Raw genomic sequence first — 14,324 nt, forward strand, 5'->3', positions numbered from 1 at the left:
CCATTAAATAAAGGATTTCTAGAGGCAGAAAAAAAAATCATTATGTAATCGTTTTTTGTAATCATGTTACTTGAATTACTCGAGGAATAGTTTCATCACTAGTTCTAATATTTATTGGTATGATGTCATAATTCCTCATATCGGCCTTGATAATTATGACTATGAATAATCAAACTTGCACTTGTTTTGTTTTTCCCGGGGGTTGATATTTTTGTTCTAGCGCTCTTAGTTGAGATCCACCTTCCTGTTTCTTTCCCTACCTGCCACTTTTAACCTTGCCTGAGCACTGCATCTCTAATTGGAAACCACAACAAACCTGTTTATTGATGCCAATCAGGGGTCTCTCCTTATTAACCAGCTCTATCCTTAGTTTTGTCACTGGATCGATGTTTCTGCTTTGCATTCTGCCGGTATTGCATTTCTTTGAACACTGTTGGCATTGGGCTTTTGTTTTGTGTTTAATAATTATCTTGTTACCTGCACAGATGGATTTATTTTATGATTAATGTCCACCAGTCAATCAAAGGGGCACACATAGAAAAACAACTTCTGACTCCCACATTCTCACCCATTCTTAATCTAATTTGGTCAACTTAATATGAATGGTTTTGGGTTGTGTGAGGAAACTGGAGTACTCCATGCAAGCACACTAAGACCCAAACGGCACACGGAGCAGTCCATATCTATGTGCCTCCAATACTTCGTCATCAATCAGTTCCACATAAATGACTTAATTCACAGTGGTGTTCCATCAGAAACATAACCAGAAATCATGATCATAATTAAAGATAAAAGTAATCTTTAATTTACTTTCCCTAAATATTTAAATATATTCATATTCTCTTCATGTCATATTATGCTCCTTCCAGTGCTGTTGTTTTTAGGTTATAGAGTTTTTATCCAATCAGAATTCAGCTAGCTTACGTTGCCATTCTGTACGGAATTTGCCCGGAGTTTACTAAACTGCAATTTAAAAATACCGCGATGTGTCCTATTGAAAACGTCGCAGAATGATGACGCTTACGTTGACGCGTGCTTGTGACGTTATTGGTTGGAGCGGACATTTTATCCCAGCACCACTCATGGCTAAAAGTCGTCTGCTTTAGTCGCATAATTACACAGTATTTTGGACATTTTGGACATTTGTTTGTTGTGAAGCTTTAATATGGAAGCGATCAAGCGAACATGTTTCTCTACCACATGTAAACCGTCAGGTTTCGGTGAGAAAATTGTGGTGATAAGTCGGCTCTTACCGGAGACATGAGCGGAGCTTCCATCCTCCTGCAGCAGCGGTCAAAGAGGCAGCTGCGACTTTCTTGGCTCCTCCATGGCTTCCATCAGAGACACTGGCGGTCACCACACCCCTCCGACTTTCAGGTATGACTTTATAATCTCACTAAAAGACTAGTAACACAATAAGCAGATAAGGGGCATTTCCAGAATTATCCTAATAAATGTGTCTAATAACATCTGAATCTCTCCCATTTGCCGTCGCCTTTTTTTTTTCTAGTGCTTCACTCTAACTTTCCTCGTCCACAAATCTTTTATCCTTGCTCAAATTAATGGGGAAATCGTCGCTTACTCGGTCCGAATCGCTCTTACTGCTGGTGGCTATGATTATAAACAATGTGAGGATGTGAGGAGCCCTACAACCCGTTACGTCACGCGTACATCGTCTACTACTTCCGGTACAGGCAAGGCTTTTTTATTAGCGACCAAAAGTTGCGAACTTTATCGTCGATGTTCTCTACTAAATACTTTCAGCAAAAATATGGCAATATCGCAAAATGGTTCGAGTATGACACATAGAATGGACCTGTTATCCCCGTTTAAATAAGAAAATCTCATTTCAGTAGGCCTTGAATTGCTGATGCAGGTTTAGCGATATTTAAATGCGCTAGAAAATAACCCGTTTTGTATAGTGTTTGTGGTGATTCAATGCCCAGTGATTCAATGTGTTCCTGTGTAGTATTTTTCCAGCAATGGTCATGTGGTGACATAAACGATGGTATTTTGATTACTGTCCTAGGTGGGAAACGGACGGCCCACCACTGCTAATTAATAACATTCAAATGAAACATTATGAATATTCGTATGATATACTTCCTGCTTTCTCTATTTCCAAACCATATCGCATTTTCACATAATGCCTTTTTTATTGTCTCTGTGCTGTAAAACCTAATTGAGCTGCTACCGCCTCAAATCTATCCATAGGGAAGCATTAAGTTCCATCCCATCGCATTGGTCTCTCCTCAATTCAGTTCTTATTCAGCTTTTGAAGGCCAAACCTTGTTGCTAAATGTTTCTCCGGGCAGAGTTATCTTCGTCTTCTTAACTGACTGTTGTTTTCTCACATTGCACATTCAACTATGATCCTCTCAGCTCCCACCCAAAGTGTATACACACACACACGCACACACACGTATATCTCAATAGTGTCGATTGTAAAGAAAACCTCAGCAGAACAGCCAGGACGGATGAGAAAGGGTGATGGAGACTTCAGGAGAAATAAGGGAAGACAGGTGAGGAAACACAAAATGAAACGATAACAAGAGATTTAGAGGGTAGCGAAGAGGCGAAGATGAGTGTCCACACTCTGCGTCCTACACACCAGCGCTCCCACAGTGGCCATAATACCTCAACTCCTGCAGCCAAAACAATGGTTACATCCGCTGCAAACAAAATACAACAAAGAAGAGGGAAAACAAAAGAAACATTGGAGGAAGCTTCAGTATACATAAAAAAAAAACAATATTGCCATAGCAACCATGGTAGAGGAAGGGTGCCAAAAGAGAGGTGAGGGGAAAACAAAGAATAACAGTAAGAATTCGATGAGCTAAAGAAAATATCATCCATTCAGTCATTGTGTACACTTGAGCTGGAACCTATCCCGATCTCCAGTCACAATCACAGGGCGGAGGGCACATATAGAAAAAACTAAACAAACACTCACTTGCAGTCACACCTATGGACAAATTAAAGTCTCAAAAAACCCTAAGAGTCAAAAGGCTTTATGACAGGGCTATTCAACTGGGGACCACATCAGGCCAAGTTCAGTTTAAAACTTGGGAGATAAACATTTTTGCAGCAAATTCCTAAAAATACTCAAGTGCTCCTCTTGTTGTATCGAGGAACTTGAGTTGTAACCACATTGGCAGATCCTTGTATTGACATTTTAGCCTTGCAAGCAGACGGAAAACCGGGGCCAAACTTGTGCGTTACAATTACATTGTGTAGAGAAAAAGTAGAAAACAGACCCAACACAAAACAAAAGTCATTTGAAATGGCAACTTTCTGGCTTTAAGAAAAACAAAAATTAATAAAAATATGAATTGTAGTAGAAACGGTTTCATATTGGTAGATCATTAGATCAAAAAAACATGGAATCATGCGACACAGTCATTTTGACACCAGTTTCCCCCCATTTCTTCTTCATTTGTTTTGCTGTACATTTTTTTTATTTTCGAGACATATTGCTTTAAGTTTTCTGTCTTGCCACTTTGATGTTTTCCTTGGTCTACCAGTACGCCTGCCGTTTACAAACTTCCCTTGTTGTTTATATTTGGTGCAGAATTTAGACACAGCTGACTGTGAACAATCAACATCTTTTACAACATTGCATCATGATTTATCTTATTGAAGACGTTTAAAAATCCTCTCTTTGTTTCAACTGACATCTATTAGGTTGAAGCCATGATTCATGTCAATGCATCTGGTGCAACAGCTATCCAAGGTGTGAACACTCCTTTTTAACTGCAAACTAATAAATACATTTAACCTGATGCAAGTGTTAGCCTTGAAAATTAAAATTTAAAGACTGATTATAAAATGTTCTCTCAGAATTGAGTGATTCAATATTTTTGCTCTGCTTGTGTCACTGTGCCGGCTGGCTCAAACCCGCTTTTCATCGGCAACAGGTTCTGCCAGCACGCCAGGACACGCCCCTGCTCACGCTGGGCGCATCACGCCCACGTGCCGGCAAAGCTGCAGACAGTCGCTCATCAGCGCACCTGGAACTAATGAGATAGGACTGCATCAAGACCAGTGGGCCCGATGAGCCTTTGCTGGAACGTAGTTAACTCTATGTAGTAAGCATCCCGTCTCTGGCTTCCCCTCTTGTGGAGTTGCTCTCTCCTTGTGACTTCCTTGTTACCGCGTCCAATGTCCTTTGTGCTACCTGCAGTGTTTTTTCTGTTCCCCATGATCGAGCTATGAGCCTCGACTAATCTCTGAATTTTGGACTGCCTCCCTCGATCCTCGACCCCTGCTTGGACACGGATCTCAAAACATCTCTCCAGCCCCCGACCGCTTGCTTGCCCACGGACTGCCTTCTTGTCTTGCTCCTCTGGACTGACGAAGGGTTCATCCAACACGCACTTCCAACAAACCCCGGTAACATTTACATATAGTTAATCCTACACGTCGTTTCACACCAAACACATTGAGTAGCATACACCTCCCATACACGCATCAAATGTTTAAATAAACCTGTTGAACCGATCCTGGTTTTGGTGTCGTCTCCTTCCTCCGCCGTACATAACAGCTTGATCTAAAAATGCAACTGTTAGGGACTACCACAATTTAGTTTCTTAAATAATTTATTGTTTCTTAAAACCAGAAAGTTGCCCTTTTGTAATGAATATAGTAGTGTGTCATGTCTGTTAGCTGCTAATTTTTGTCTATAAAATTAAACAACTAATTGAACATTGAAACCTCGATCCTGACCTCATGGTAAATTACCGACCGGTGTCTCACCTTCCCTTTATTTCAAAAATCCTTGAAAAAATTGTTGCGGAGCAGTTAAATGAACACTTAGCGTCTAACAATCTATGTGAAACCTTTCAATCCGGTTTCAGGGCAAATCACTCCACGGAGACAGCCCTCGCAAAAATGACTAATGATCTATTGCTAACGATGGATTCTGATGCGTCATCTATGTTGCTGCTCCTCGATCTTAGCGCTGCTTTCGATACCGTCGATCATAATATTTTATTAGAACGTATCAAAACACGAATTGGTATGTCAGACTTAGCCCTGTCTTGGTTTAACTCTTATCTTACTGATAGGATGCAGTGTGTCTCCCATAACAATGTGACCTCGGACTACGTTAAGGTAACGTGTGGAGTTCCCCAGGGTTCGGTCCTTGGCCCTGCACTCTTCAGCATCTACATGCTGCCGCTAGGTGACATCATACGCAAATACGGTATTAGCTTTCACTGTTATGCTGATGACACCCAACTCTACATGCCCCTAAAGCTGACCAACACGCCGGATTGTAGTCAGCTGGAGGCGTGTCTTAATGAAATTAAACAATGGATGTCCGCTAACTTTTTGCAACTCAACGCCAAAAAAACGGAAATGCTGATTATCGGTCCTGCTAGACACCGAACTCTATTTAATAATACAACTCTAACATTTGACAACCAAACAATTAAACAAGGCGACACGGTAAAGAATCTGGGTATTATTTTCGACCCAACTCTCTCCTTTGAGGCACACATTAAAAGCGTTACTAAAACGGCCTTCTTTCATCTCCGTAACATTGCTAAAATTCGCTCCATTCTGTCCACTAAAGACGCTGAGATCATTATCCATGCGTTTGTTACGTCTCGCCTCGACTACTGTAACGTATTATTTTCGGGTCTCCCCATGTCTACTATTAAAAGATTACAGTTGGTACAAAATGCGGCTGCTAGACTTTTGACAAGAACAAGAAAGTTTGATCACATTACGCCTGTACTGGCTCACCTGCACTGGCTTCCTGTGCACTTAAGATGTGACTTTAAGGTTTTACTACTTACGTATAAAATACTACACGGTCTAGCTCCATCCTATCTTGCCGATTGTATTGTACCATATGTCCCGGCAAGAAATCTGCGTTCAAAGGACTCCGGCTTATTAGTGATTCCCAAAGCCCAAAAAAAGTCTGCGGGCTATAGAGCATTTTCCGTTCGGGCTCCAGTACTCTGGAATACCCTCCCGGTAACAGTTCGCGATGCCACCTCAGTAGAAGCATTTAAGTCTCACCTTAAAACTCATTTGTATACTCTAGCCTTTAAATAGACTCCCTTTTTAGACCAGTTGATCTGCCGTTTCTTTTCTTTTTCTTCTATGTCCCACTCTCCCGTGTGGAGGGGGTCCGGTCCGATCCGGTGGCCATGTACTGCTCGCCTGTGTATCGGCTGGGGACATCTCTGCGCTGCTGGTCCGCCTACGCTTGGGATGGTTTCCTGCTGGCTCCGCTGTGAACGGGACTCTCGCTGCTGTGTCTTGGATCCTCTTTGGACTGGACTCTCGCGACTGTGTTGTATCCATTGTGGATTGAACTTTCACAGTATCATGTTAGATCCGCTCGACATCCATTGCTTTCCTCCTCTCTAAGGTTCTCATAGTCATCATTGTCACCGACGCCCCACTGGGTCATTATTGTCACCAATGTCCCACTGGGTGTGAGTTTTCCTTGCCCTTATGTGGGCCTACCGAGGATGTCGTGGTGGTTTGTGCAGCCCTTTGAGACACTAGTGATTTAGGGCTATATAAGTAAACATTGATTGATTGATTGAACATCCTCCAGGTCGGGCGACTCCATAATTTTATCCAGAGGTTGTACCAACGTACATAACTAAGGCGTCTCTATAGGGACCCCTTTAGGTACTTTCCTTTTTGGCAGTTACACATTTTTAACGTAATGTGTTTCCTTTAGATGCAGTCAATCATCATTTGTTTAACCTCTTCAGTTATATTAGTAATATTCCTCAAACTTTTATTTTAAGTACTCTTTTTTTTTTTTATCATTTGGGCTATCCAACTGGTGGCCCGCGAGTTAAGTTAAAAAAAACTTTTTATAAATTCTTAAAAACACTAGTGCTTTCATAAAAATGATCTTTGACAGGCTTTTTTGCAAAATGTCCTTAAAAATAGCAGAGCAATCCAGTAACTCTGACCGGAGTGCCTTCTAGAAATGTGGCCACCAGAACAATTTAGTCAAATATCCCTGAATTTATGAAGTGAGAAATGAGAACTTATCGCTTCATATTCCCTAAGAACTCAGTCTATCATTTGTTCACCAAACAATCTCTCACCTCTCCCTCAATCCCTCATCTTTTTCTCCCTTCTCACTCAATCCTGTTGGTCATATCTACCACCTTTTGGAACCATGTTCCCACCGTGCCATGTCCTTCGGGGCAAAGATATGCTGAATAATTCAGGGTGGAATCTGATTCATGGGAGTGCTCGTAAGTGGCCAGACATCCCAGCCACGCTCATCAGTCTGGCAGGTCATTACGGCTAAAGAGCGGCACGGCTGCCTAATCTCCAATGACGCGCCGCTCATCACCAAGTCTTGTACAACATCAGCGTTGAGCGTAGGAGGGAACGCACCCGTGAAAGCATGTTGGTGCTGGATTTTTAAATAAAATGACAGCCGGTGATCTGACTCTTCTATTGTTGCCGTAATCAAACAGCTAAAAAGAATGCCCCAGAAAGATTATATTCAGGGCTTTTGGTTTTGCAGAAGGTTAAAAAAATATATGTTTATATTTAAAAAGAACAATGCTAATAATCATAATCATAATTGTTTATTACAATCTGCTGTGGTGTAGTTGTCCCCAAAGGGAATAATCATTTGAAGAAATATGTGCTCCATTGTAACTGTGAAGGGAAAGGGTATGATTATAAATTCTTACAGACTCATTAAATGGGATCATTTTGAGGTAATTGCAGTATAGGGAAATTGAATAATTACTCATTACACTTACAGGGCTTTCCCCTCTAGAATATTCCACTGGAAGTCACTGCCCACACTTAAAAAGAAAGCACAAGCTGCATCATAAACAAAAATTGCAAATACAGAATGTGATGATACTGTATTTGCAACACTCCCTATAACCACAACCTTTGGTACACTTGCACAATCTGAGTTGAGAGCTACATGCTGAATACCAATTCTGCTTTTGCAAAGACAAAGAAAGCACATATAGTCTTGTGATATATTATTACTGAAATAAGAAGTGTGTACTGTGGTTCTAATAGTGAAATGACAAAAAAATGTAGCTTCTCCAAAACTGCAGAAAACATCTGCTAAAATTATTTCCACAGAAACATACAACATTGCCCTGCCTTGAGGTGTCGACTTGTCCAGGGTGTACACCGCCTTACGCCCGATTGTAGCTGAGATAGGCACCAGCGCCCCCCGCGACCCCAAAGGGAATAAGCGGTAGCAAATGGATGGATGGCATACAACATTGTATGGGTCAAAGGTAGGGGTGGATACCGTTCACATTTGAACTGATACGGTACCAATTCCCACGACATGGAAACTGATAACTTTTTTTTCAACAGTATCAATGTTTGGTACGTTTGCATACATTAATAGATATTGATTTGTTTTAATTATTATTTTTTTTTTCATTGGAACATTTAAAACATAACTGTTTTCCAGTTGTTATTTCTCCTCATTTTCAATCATAACATTAGGTTGCAATTTCAATTGCAAGTCCAAGACATTGGATGGAAGTAATGTATATTTTATGGAGTTGATGTGCACTTCAGTCTTGGCTATATTTAGTCTTTTGTTGCACCCTAAAAAGTGTTGATATTGTAAATATATTCTACCTAACACGCACCAGCTGTTTGATTGTAAATACATATCAGTTGTAGTTTTCATTAGTACATTTGGAGGTTTTGAAATCACCTTTCAAAATTGCAAATGCTAATCAGTAGCATGTCAATTGTTACGGTAGCGCCGCATCGCGGATGTGCGGGGAGTGTCACCCCTCGATGCATGGGATCACAGCAGGCAGAATTGAAGGTAGGAACAGGTTTTAATTATAAAATACAACAAAAAGAACACTTGTACAACGCGGAAAGAAAAGGTGTGCCAACGTACGGGAAGCAGAACACAAACGTGAGCAAAAGGCAGAGTTCAAAAAGTCCATACAGCGCGAGCCGAGCGCGCGGAGGCTAAGCTATACTTAGTAGAGAGAATACGGAAAGACAAAACTAACGTAACTGTTGCGTGATTCAAACAAACTGGCGACGATGAACTGAGGTAGCAGGCGGTCTTAAATACAACACAATAAATCAAAACAGGTGTGCTTCGGGAGTGCGTGCAGGAGGCGTAATTAAGTAGCCATGGTGACGAATGTAAACAAGGAAGTGTTCAACTGAAGGGATCGGCAGAGTCCAAACGTGATCAAAACATATCCAAAGCAAAACAATTAACGATCTGTGTAGCGGATCGTGACATTACCCCCCCCCCCCCCCCCCCCCCTTAAGGGGCAGATCCCAGATGCCCCAAAAACCCAATATACAGACAACCCCCTCCCAAAACAAGACAGTCCAAACGTGACGGGAGGGCGGCGGGAGGATTTGGCGGAGGGTCGGCAAGTACCGTGTCCCCGAATCCACCGGGGACACAACAAGTGGCAGCGGCGGGTGGAACGTCGCTGCAAACAAAGTCTGGGCGGGCGCAACCGCAGAGGCCACCTTAGTGGCTGACGAAGACCCAGGCGCGTCCTACGGGGAGGACCCGCGGGGTAGGGCCACAGCCGTGGCCGTCGTGGAGGTGGACGCACCCGTTGAGGGGGACGCCCGAGGTACGGCCACAACAGTGGCCTGAGTGGAGGAGGCTTGGCAGCAGCAGGCACCGGTGCGGGGGCTGCAACCGAAGCAGAGGCCGGCGGAGGATCAGGTGCAGAGGCCGGCGGAGGAGCAGATGCAGAGGCCGGCGGAGGAGCAGGTGCAGAAGCCGGCGGAGGAGCAGGTGCAGAAGGCGCCGAGGAGCAGGTGCAGAAGCCGGCGGAGGAGCAGGTGCAGAAGTCGGCGGAGGAGCAGGTGCTGAGCGGCGGAGGAGCAGGTGCTGAAGCCGGCAGAGGAGCAGGTGCTGAAGCCGGCAGAGGAGCAGGTGCTGAAGCCGGCAGAGGAGCAGGTGCTGAAGCCGGGAGAGGAGCAGGAGTAGAAGCCGGCAGAGGAGCAGGAGCAGAAGCCGGCAGAGGAGCAGGAGCAGAAGCCGGCAGATGAGCAGGAGCAGAAGCCGGCAGATGAGCAGGAGCAGAAGCCTGCAGATGAGCAGGTGCAGAAGTCGGCAGAGGATCAAGAGCTGGTCTCCGCCGCGGAGCAGGTACTGGTGGAGCCGGAACTGGTGGAGCCGGAGCTGGTATCCGCCGCAAAGTAGGTAATGGTCTCCGCCGCGGAGCTGGAACGGGTATCAGCTGTGGAACAGGCACAGGGACCCACCGAGGAGAACTAGGGGACTGGCTGAGAGAAGGACTAGGACTACGATTAGGGATAAGAAAAACACTAGGGCTTGGGCAAGGACGTGTGTGAGGACCAGGACTAACAATCAAACTAGTGCTCTTGCAAGAGCTAGGGCAAGGACCAGGACTTACAATCTTACTGGTGCTCGGGCCAGGACTTGAACAAGGACTAGGACTAACAGTAACACTGGGGCTCGGACAAGAACTTGGGCAAGGACTAGGGTTCGGACTAGGACCACGAGGGGAATCAGAACTAATATTAAGATGACAAGAAACTAGACTCGGGACAGGATTCGGACTCGAAACAGGACTAGAACAAAAACTTGGACCAGGACTTAGACTACGACTCAATCTACAAGTCGGTCAACGAGTAGGACTGGAACACGGACTAGGAAGACGGCTAGGACTTGAACTCTGAAAGAGACTGGGAGTAAAACAAGAACTAGGGCACGGACGGAACACAGGTGGAGGAGGTCTAGGAGGCCGTAGTGGCTTAACCGGGGGGAACTCTGGTGGAGGAGGTCTAATGGGCCGGAGTTTCAGGTGCTGGAATACAGGTGGAAGAGGTTTAACCGGTTGTCGAGGTGGCTTAGTAGTTTGCAGCTGTGCTACGAAGGTAGCACAGCTGCTACTACTAGCCCTCCCCTCAAGACCCGGATTCCAGACGGGGCCCAGTTGGACAGAGGCTGACCGTGAGGGTGGGCGGTGGGAGGTTTGGAGGAGGGCAGGCTCCTCCCGTCTAAAATGTTCAAAATCCTCACTAAATGAGGAGGAAAAAGGCACGGATTTAGGCGGGGAACGAGACTTGAGAGGCGGGGAAGCAGGTGTGGGGGGTGAAGACATACTAGAGTCATAGTGGCGAAAAATGTCCTGATAATAATTAATCTTAGAATTAACGTCATTGTTTGGCGGGTGACTGGGCTTGGGGGTGCAATAATTGTCCTTATAAATCTTCTTTAAAGAAAACAGGTCTTTGGGTGACAAATGAGAAAATTCTGAATAAAAAAACTCATCGTCGCTGCTATCATCAAAAAAAAAAGTCTGTGGAGAGTCTAACAAGGGGTTAATAGTAACGTCATAGGGAGGCGGGAACGAAGTGACGTCACGTTGAGTGACAAGGGAGGCGGGAGCTTGTGCGGAACTAACAGAACTAGCAGAATGGTGACTAGGAACGGGAGAGGTGAACAAAGTACCAACCCTTAGAGAAGAGTCCTGGGTTGGAGCGGTGCAGTACATATCCGGATAAGCTGCTCGTCAGGGACGGAGTTCTGGAGGACCCCACGCGAGGTGACGCGTTTCTGGTCGCCAGTTTCTGTTACGGTAGCGCCGCATCGCGGATGTGCGGGGAGTGTCACCCCTCGATGTACGGGATCACAGCAGGCAGAATTGAAGGTAGGAACAGGTTTTGATTATAAAATACAACAAAAAGAACACTTGTACAACGCGGAAAGAAAAGGTGTGCCAACGCACGGGAAGCATAACACAAAGGTGAGCAAAAGGCAGAGTTCAAAAAGTCCATACAGCGCGAGCCGAGCGCGCGGAGGCTAAGCTATACTTAGCAGAGAGAATACGGAAAGACAAAACTAACGTAACTGTTGCGTGATGCAAACAAACTGGCGACGATGAACTGAGGTAGCAGGCGGTCTTAAATACAACACAATAAATCAAAACAGGTGTGCTTCGGGAGTGCTTGCAGGAGGCGTAATTAAGTAGCCATGGTGACGAATGTAAACAAGGAAGTGTTCAACTGAAGGGATCGGCAGAGTCCAAACGTGATCAAAACATATCCAAAGCAAAACAATAAACGATCCGTGTAGCGGATCGTGACATCAATAGCAAAGCAATGTATATTAGCTTTAATATAGCGCGTTTTTGGAAAAGTGAAGCCTTACTAACTGCATACTTTAATATTATCTAATAATGCAACACATATTATGTTATGATACATTCCAAACATTTTTTGTTATAATAAAAATACATATATAAACATATAAATAAAATATCTGCTTCACTTATAATTTCTAAGCAAGTTATCCAAGTACAATGAAAAAAATGACAATCAATTTTACGTTAGAAAAAACTAGCAGCTCAGTTGCCAGAATTTTACCATAAAAAACAATAACACCGTTTATTTATATAAAATAATATATTGTAAAAACAACAACCATTGCATTTATGTTACACAGTTATCAGAATTGTACCATAACAAATAGAGATACCATTTTTCAATTTGCAGTAACATGCTGTAAAAAAAAAAAGTAGAAAAATTGAGATGGAAAAGATTGAGTTGGAAAACTTTAGTTTTTAGCCACACAAACACACGGTGATTCCTTGAATAAAATTCCCGGAGGTGAAACTTTACTATGGATAAGAGCGGTCAAGCGAACATGGATCCTGACCGAGAGTCAACCAGCAGGTTTTGGTGAGAAAATTGTGGTAAAAAGTCGCTTCTTACCGGAGATCAGCTGAGCTTGCCCCGTCCATAAAGCTGCCGTCGACTTCCCTGAGACACTGGCGTCAAGACACCCGGCCATGGACACACCCCTTCGACTATCAGGTACTGTTAAACCTACTAAAACACTAGCAACACAATAGTAAGATAAAGGATTTCCCAGAATTATCCTAGTAAATGTGTCTAAAAACATCTGAATCGTTCCCAACGTAATCGCGTTTTTAGTTATTTTAACTTTTTTTTTTTTTTTTCCTAGTCTGTCCTTATCAATATCCTCAAACATGAATCTTTCATCCTCGCTCAAATTAATGGGGAAATTGTCGTTTTCTCGGTCCGAATAGCTCTTTTTGGTGGAGGCTCCCATTAAAAAAATTGTAAAGATGTGAGGAGCCATCAACATTTGACGTCATCGTCTGCGACTTCCGGTAGGGCTTTTCTGTTAGCACCAAAAGTTGCAGACTTAATCGTGGATGTTCTCTACTAAATCCTTTCATCAGAAATATGGCAATATCGCAAAATTATCAAGTATGACACATAGAATGTCCCTGCTATCCCCCGTTAAAATAAGAAAATCCCATTTCAGTAGGCCTTTAACATGGCACCGTTTTTTACATGAACCAGTACCTGCTAAGACCAACAGGATTTGGTTGGTGCCAAAAAAGTACGGGATTCGGTACCCATCCCAACATATAAGTGCATGTGAAATTAAGCACAAGAAAATCTACGGTATATACTGTTTTTAGTCACACTCAGCAACCTAAGTATTGTTTTGTTTTATACCCTAATATCTCACAGGTATGTCTAAAAGCTCTCAATAAGTCTGCCATAGTTAGTAATAGTCGTATTTTGTCAAAATAAATAGTAAACATTGTGATGTGTCTGTGAAATTTATGCTCTGCCATAATTTTGAAAATGACCAAAATATGTAAATATTACATGTTATTATGAATGTGTTTGTTACTAAATTACATATGTACTTACAGTGTGTATATTAAATGTTGATTGATGTTTTTTGGAAGTTATTTCAGAGTGCTTTATAGGTGAAATAGATCAAATCTTTATTATTTCCATTGTTAGCTGACTCTTGCTGGTGTTTTTTTTACGAGTTTCCATACATAAAAAGGAGCAAAACGTGTGCTTGTCACACATAAAGATTATGAATGATGGGGAACAATTACAAAAAAGTGCAGTTACCCTTTAAAGGTCAACGGCTAAATTAAAGCCACTGAACATGGGTACGCTTCAATATTCGATGAGTCGACTAAACATTAAGCTAGTCAATGACTAGTCGATTTTCAAAATAGTCGTAAGGTTTAACACTGTTTGCTGCTAAGCCCAACAAATCAAATACCACAGGAAAGCCCAGGATGTCCTGTGCAGAGCGCATCACAGATACAGCATTTATGTAGAATGCTTAACATTTTAAACGTGGCTGTGAAATACTTGTCCTTTACAAAAGGCAAATAATGCTCAGTAAATTGTTCAGAAAGATTAACATTAGGAATAAAAGTAGTATTCTCAGCGTTACGTTAGTTCACATTTTATTGAATCAATAGCAATATAAAACAAAACCTGCTCTATTGTAAATCTGCTGTTTTTTTAATCATACTCCTTAT

The sequence above is a fragment of the Nerophis ophidion genome, linkage group LG08 (genome assembly GCF_033978795.1).
Source record: "Nerophis ophidion isolate RoL-2023_Sa linkage group LG08, RoL_Noph_v1.0, whole genome shotgun sequence".
NCBI classification, from domain to species: domain Eukaryota; kingdom Metazoa; phylum Chordata; class Actinopteri; order Syngnathiformes; family Syngnathidae; genus Nerophis; species Nerophis ophidion.